General features: G+C 32.5%; 1 long non-coding RNA gene across 1 annotated transcript; it reads left to right on the top strand.

Moving 5' to 3' along the window:
- Positions 1-840: 840 nt before the first annotated feature.
- LOC120352102 lies at positions 841-4,346 on the top strand. The gene is made up of 2 exons (XR_005571705.1): positions 841-1,610; positions 2,368-4,346. It is a non-coding gene; the product is annotated as an uncharacterized LOC120352102 (long non-coding RNA).
- The last annotated feature ends 3,241 nt before the right edge of the window (positions 4,347-7,587 follow it).

The raw sequence follows: 7,587 nt of genomic DNA, 5'->3' as shown, positions 1-7,587 counted from the left end.
TCCCTCTCCTGATGGGTCGATCTGTATCAGGGTGGAGTGGTGTCCATTCATGGCATGGTGCAATGAGTCACCAGAGATCTCAGCATCCTGATCCTCTTCACCACCCCTGGCACGTTATGTCTGCCACCTCAGATCTCAGTTCAGCAAGCCTTGCCTCAGGGATCAATTTTCTGACCACTATTGCATGCCTCTAGTCTGCAACCCTCTGTTCAGTAACTTGCAATGTGGGAAACTCCTCAATGAATGCAGCATGCAACTGCTGGCGATAAATGCTAATTATCTCTAACTTTGTGATCTTGTAGTAGCAGCGCATGATATAAAAATTCATATCATCAGTCCACTTCATTCGCCACCTTGGCAGACCGCTCTAGTGATCCTCTGTTGATCAGAGGAAGCATCAAGAGCAAGCTGTGAATGTCCATGTCCAGTTTCTATTTCAATGTTGGGTTGCCTTCTTGTGGTTCCGGCTAGGGTACAGGCGCCACTTGGTTCACCCACATCATCCCCCACAGGCTGCTTATAACGACGGTTCCGAACAGGGACAGCCCTCACCCCCGTACCGCCCCGATTGCTATTCCTTGTACTTCTAGGAGCAATATTATCTCAGATAACGTGAGCTGCTAACACACGCCTCCGGTATGCGCAGTTGATGCTTGAGGTACTCTTTATATCCTGAACACCCTAATACCTGGGACTCAACGGTCTTAGTTGCCAACCAGTCTACATCAACTACTTGCTGGGTTAACCCGGCGAATTACCACACCCAAACAAATATATTCTGTCCTCTGCGGGGTTATTATTATTATGTAACTGATCAATTCCTGTAATGTAGCATTCAAATGAATATACTTTTCATACATTTACATGCTGACAGCATGTAAGCCGGTAAGCCGGTCGATCATCTCTGGATTAGCAAATTCATGGAGAAAATTGATAATAATTACTCGTACATGTATCTACTTAACATGAAGATAGTTGAAAAAATACAAGAAATGGACAGGAATAATACATCAAAAGGTGAGCCTTTGACAGAATGTCAAACTTGACTTATTTGACTTGAGTGAGCCAGAATATGTCTGGGTCAAATCACAAACAGCGAAATGAGTATAAATCGGGTCCTTCTGGTCATTGTCGGCTGCACTCTGGTGTTTGAGAATAGCTCTTAGATTTTTTGGTTTCACGTTACAAAAATGTATAGACAAAACAAATATACATAATATGTGAACTAAACCTTTGCCCATTAAACATTATTAATTATAATTGTATATTCAACTAAACCTGATCATTTGAATGATATCAAAACAAGTGTTAATTGTAATAAATTGTTGTTGTTTGATGTAGGGTGTCTTGCGCGGATAGCACGGAATGCGATCACTGATGCCTTGCGATTAGAGAAGGGCGAAGTAATAAGGCATCGCAAACTGAAATGGCTCCTCGAAGACAAGGTTATCAAAGAATTGAACAAGAAGTTGATGGCAGAACCGCCAAAGATCGGTATTTTCCAGTTTCTGAGTGCTGCGGCGAACAGATGTCTGACAAAATTTCCTACAGAAAGCACAGAGGATGGTGAAGAAGATTGTTTTGCCAGCTGAACACAACCTTGTAAAATGGTAAGAATTATTTCAAAATAACATTTTCACAATATTTATCTATGAACTTCTAAAATATTGAAGCTGCTTCAATTTAGATTTGCAAAATTTAAAATCACAAGTAAAATTTTTTTACTATCTAAGTGGTAATGCCACTCAGAGAATCCCTACTTTTAAATCGGATATGTTTCAATTTTGTATTGCTATATTTATTCAACATTTGAGTAAATTTCCCTCACAAATTTAAAAGTTTTAATTTTTTTTTAAATATGCTATACAATCAATAGTTTTGATAGTTTTTCTAGTAAATTTTTTTGTAATTTCTTGGTTTATCCAAATATTTAAAACTCAATTTATTTTGATTTAGTTGGGAAATACAACATTTTCCAATATAGAAAAGATTAAGTGATTTAAGAACTGATGTGCTTTGAGGAACATGAAGACCCAATTTCTCGAAAGTAATGAGATATTCTGCTAGTACTTCATTGCATGAGACGGCTCATTTTATAGAGTACTGCAGTCAATTCTGTATTTCTTGAATGGGTGTGTAGAAGAGTTTGATTCATTTATCAGAACATAAACCATTACTTTTGAAAAGCTGATGCATACAGAGAAACAAATTTTGGTGACCACAAAAATAATTTACTGTCGATAAATCTGTCAACCTTACTTAAATTCATCATTCAATGGATTTAAATTTGTTCTGATTGTGCTTCGAAAAATTAGTGGATTGCTTATTGGCAGTTGTTAGTAAGTTGAATTATTTTTTATGTTACAGGTTGTACTTCCTTCTTAAATAGTTTGCAATCTATGAAAAATTACCAGCCAGTCAAAAAATTATATTATTCCTAAGGTAGGCTTATATCATTGAACTTATTAGTTATCTATTGATTCTATTATATGTAAATATATTATGATTATGTATAAGTTTACAAGATGTATTTATTCATTATTCAATTATTTTTCAAATTTTAATGAATTATGAATATTAAGTTATTCATATTGAAATGAATGATTGAAATTACATTAATTCTTTCATCCAAAAAACGTTGTACAATACACAGAAAAAGCATTTTATCATGAGACATGTTTGTGCGACCGACCGGTTTAAAGAATATGTTGGACAGACAAAATTCAATACAAATTTGAAATATATCAATTTATTGATTGATATTTAAGATAAGGATTGGATATTTATTTGGATAATTCTATCACAATAAAGAAGTAACTATTATTGATTAAGATTCACATAATAAATTAATCTATTGACAGAGGTGCCTTGATTGAATTAAATATTCTTTTCAACCCCGATGAAGCTTCTTATTCAATTTGTAATAATTTAAACAGAGATGCGACATTCTTTTAGCATCTAAATGGATAAGATACTCCTTCACTTTCTAAACAATCACTTCAGGTTTGAAATGTCATTTTTCTAAACATAAGAGTTTTATGGCGCAGCCTATTCAAAATATACTTCAATTTGTAATTTATGAGCTATTAGTTTGTTGGGCATTATAAGGTAAGGATAGGTGTAAAAGGTTTGTGATTGATGCTTGTGCTTCATTTGCGAATTAAAAATTGTAGTTATACATTTTTAAAAGACATTTTTTTATCTATTTCTATTATCTTATAAAGAATAACAGTATATTTTATTGTTCATTGGATTTATTGAGAATAGTTTTTCTTCAAAGTAGATTCAAATGCTGAAATATTTTCCTATTTGTAGCCATAATGTAATATTTATTGAAATAAATTCTCGGCTCTTTTTATACGGAACTTACTTAATTCCTGTTGAATACAAGTAGCCTGTAATCATTTCACACCAACATTTCTCTCAAATTTAGGTAATGTTATACCACTGACTCCACGATAAATTTCTCAATGTTAATCTAAGGAAAATATAAAGTTCGCTATCGAAGAAAAATAATTTTAATTGAGTTTCGAATCAATTGTAAAGAAGAGTGAATCTATTGAATAAACTATTCATCAGTCAACTTGGACTGAATCTTAAGGGTGAGTAGGCAATCGCTAAAGAGAAATAGATCCAATATCTCTTGTTTCACAACTCATTAAAGCTCTGTGATTGTTCCATATATCAGTAGCCCAACGAACAGTCATGAAATAAATTACTTCAAAAAGACTTATAAAACTAAACCCAAGAAACAATCTCATCAAGCCTCCAATATTTGCTGGAAAAATAAAACAAAATTTCATTTAAAACAATCGTTTAGCCTTCATATTATATTTCATTGCAGAAAAATATCCATGATAATATATCAATGATAATATTTTAAATAAGCTTTTAAAAAGCATGTATCCTTTTATATCAATAACATTCTCTTATAATTTTCTAGTAATCTTTATCTATTTTATTCAGAAGTAGAGTAATAGAAATAATACACTACAATTTTACATTATGGGCGTAATCTTATAGTTTCTTATAAATGTATAATAATGATAAGTTTTTATTCATATGATTACCATGTATAATTAATCATGAGATAATGAAAAGTTTGATTAATATTCTTTCAAAGAAATTATGTGTACTTGATTGTTAAGATTTTCATGAATTTATAATCCACCATAATTGAAACATGAAACTGGTCAGATGAGTCAATAATTTTGTACAAAATAGTTCTTAAACTGAGAAGATATCATCTTCTTATACTCACCAATAAAATCAGATACTGTTACTATTGCCACCCTCTGGATATTGATTGATAACTGAATTTGTTTTGCAAAGGAAAGTCGCAACAGCTATATTCCCTCTGCAAAAGAAATATAAAATAATATTCCATGATGTATAGAATACTTAATTCGTTATTATTTAGACACAATAGCTCACCAATATTAATAAGATAAGATTTTAGGGATAAATTCATCTATTGTTTAATGATGTATCTCATCGGACTTGAAGTTTGTAGGTTGACATTGAAAAATGTGGATATGCATTAATTGTACATATCGTGAAGTCCTGTATTTTTGTTGATGATAATATTTCAAGCCAATTTTATGAATTTGATAATATTTTAATATTAGTAAACATTATGAATATTGCAGAACTGTACATTTATCACATTAAGATACTGTGATATTCACTTTTTCAGACTGAAATATGTTATATTCTGAATCAAACATCCTCCAAGATAATATAAATGTTAAAACTCTTACGTTTTTTTAGCATTATTTGAAATGTTGGTGGTATCCGTGAATAGGATAGACAAGCTACTAATTTCTAAATCAAAAGTTATCTCAGTGCAGGCTGGCAAGTTGCACGAAGATAAATTTTTCGAGTCTTGCTCAACAGATGAAAATCTCCCTGAAAGAAAATGAAGAAACTTGTGAAAGTTTTATATTTTCTCTATTATAGAAATAAGAGTATTTAAAATGTTAAGCTTTAGAGTGAAATCTTCTGTATTTTATTATAATATTGAATAAATTAATGTGAGCTATTCTATGACCTAAAACAGTTTGTACCCAAAATAATTGGAGTATAATGATAATAATTGGAATATAATAATTGGAGACCTTTGTAGGTTTACTGTTGTTCATGACAAATCGAATGGGATAAACATCAGGATCGGATAGGAAGATGACGTCGCCATCTTTGAGTGGCGTTGCATGATGGGCTGGAACTTTCCTACCATTCAAAAATGTTCCCAGTGAGCTATTCTTATCCAATAACTCCCACTTTGGTGCGTTTTTAGTGCCGACATTCTGAATGAGACAGTGTTCTCGGGAAACCTTCTGGGTGGTAATTTAGAAATCAACCTCTTTGGCTCTTCCAATCAGGAACTTGTTTTTGTTTAAATCGATTGATTGATTTTTCAGAGCAATAGGATTAAAAAACCACAATGATGCAGTTGCAGCATCACCAGATTTAGTTTCATCCTCATGTTTTCTTTTTGTAGCCTCCATACTTGAATCAACCTATTGATTCTCCCAACCAAACTACGATTCGTCCAAAAACAATAAACCAGTCAACTTATGATAAACTACAATTATCCTCAAGTTTTGTTAAAACCATTAATTTGAATAGCGGATGTAAATTATTAAAAGGTGCAAGTAAAACATTTAAAAAAAAGAATCACAAACTGAAACTCACTCACTGCCTGTAATTGTAATGTAATTTCTAATCTAACTTCAACATGTTCTCTTGTTTTTTCAACTTTTTTCAACAATAATTCCCCGTGGATTCCTCCAGTTGCGCCTCGGTCTGGCTAAACTTGAGCGTCGGTCTGGCTAAACCTGCGGATCAAAGTTGCTCTCGACCAAGAGATGACCGGCGGCTAAACTCGATCTCAGCAAACAGATTTTTTAGCCGAGACCAAAGTTGCGCTAGACCAACGTTGCGCCGGGGTTAGCCAGACCCGATCTCAGCAATCGCCCCTTAGGGTAAAAGTATTACTCTTACACTTTTGGGCTAAGAGTAATGTTAATAAAAAACTGAAATGTTCTGAAACTAAAACTTTGTTTTAAAAATTTCAACTCAATCAATTGTAAAGTAAATTCGTATGGCTTTTGTTGATGGGGAGTCCCTTGCGGGAATAAATTGTATGAAGAATTTATTCAGCTTCATTGAACTTTATGAACAAACCCCCCCCCCCCTATTTTATCTAAACTCTACAATGGCATAAAATTGTAATTAATTTGAAATGATCAATGATAACCTAGTTTTTATTTGATATTTCAAAACGAATTTAATTTTACTTTAATTTTGAAGTACGGTGGAAACTTTGACTTTCAGCATCTTATTGATAGAACAATTCTACAACAGTCTAATATTATAAAACTACATTAGGTTAGGTACCTTTTCAAGACAATTTCAACTTACGCGATAAAAAATTGAAAGAACAGTTGCATTATTCATGTACCATTTCGGCCTCACATTCAATGTAACAATTATGGATAGTGTACGTGACGTAGAACTTCAGTTTACGCTCATGACTATAGTAACAACCTCTTTCCTCCGGCGTCCAAAGTCTAAGATTATCCGAAGTGCTTATTAGCTGTGGAGTTATCTTGAATTCAATGGTTGCGTCAGTTACGATGTAGGCAAATGTTTGTAAGGGGGTTGGAAACTCAGCTGGATTATGAACGGCAGTCTAAAAGTAGAAAATAGTTATCGGATTTCACTTTATACTGATATTTACTCTTATCTTAATCATTCATCAATATTTAAATATTTATTGTTTCATAATGATGGTTGGAGTATGACTAGAAGAAGAAAACATTTTCCATGCAGAGCTGAAACATTAATTTCTACAATCAACCGACTTTAAGAATAATAATTAATTTGTGACTTATTGAAATGAAATTTTGTAAGATTTCACAATAGTATAGTAAACGCAAATTATAGAGGCGGGTGATGGTGGCTCCATCTCTGAGTGAAATTTGTAAATTTCAAACAGTAAAAAAAGTTAAAATAGTTCGTCTGCTTTTAATTACTAATTTCACTATTAGTCTATAGTAAATGCAAATTGGAGAAGCCAAGGTCTATAAATACAGGTCATGACACAAGCCCGTGATGCATTGCAAAATCGCCATTTTATGGGGTTCTAGTTCACCAATTTTCAAATTTATCAGTTGTTATCATTATCGATTGAACAACATGATGTGCTATTTTGTTATATTGTTCAAGGAATATTGCTTGACTTTGAATTGTAAAATTAATTCTTCCAACCGAATAATAATATTTAGATTCCAACTAGGAACTGAATTGTTGATTTTTAGATAATTGATTAGGAACTTTAAACTGTTTTTGAGGTTAGCATTTTGTCCCAATGCCTTATGAATCATAACAAGTTACAAGAATAAGAACACTTTTTAATTATGAAAAAAAGAATTATTAACCCATTTATTATTGAAATGGCCTGTGTATGTCATGACCTGTATATTTATAGACCTTGGGAGAGGCGGGTGATGGTGGTACCATCTCTGAGTGAAATTATTAGTAAATTTCAAGCTAAATGTTTTTCTAAATATTGGAGAAGTGTCA

The sequence above is a fragment of the Nilaparvata lugens genome, chromosome 6 (assembly GCF_014356525.2).
Source record: "Nilaparvata lugens isolate BPH chromosome 6, ASM1435652v1, whole genome shotgun sequence".
Classification (NCBI taxonomy): Eukaryota; Metazoa; Arthropoda; class Insecta; order Hemiptera; family Delphacidae; genus Nilaparvata; species Nilaparvata lugens.
Note: the sequence above shows the minus strand (reverse complement) of the source record. Positions and strands in the feature narration are given on the sequence as shown.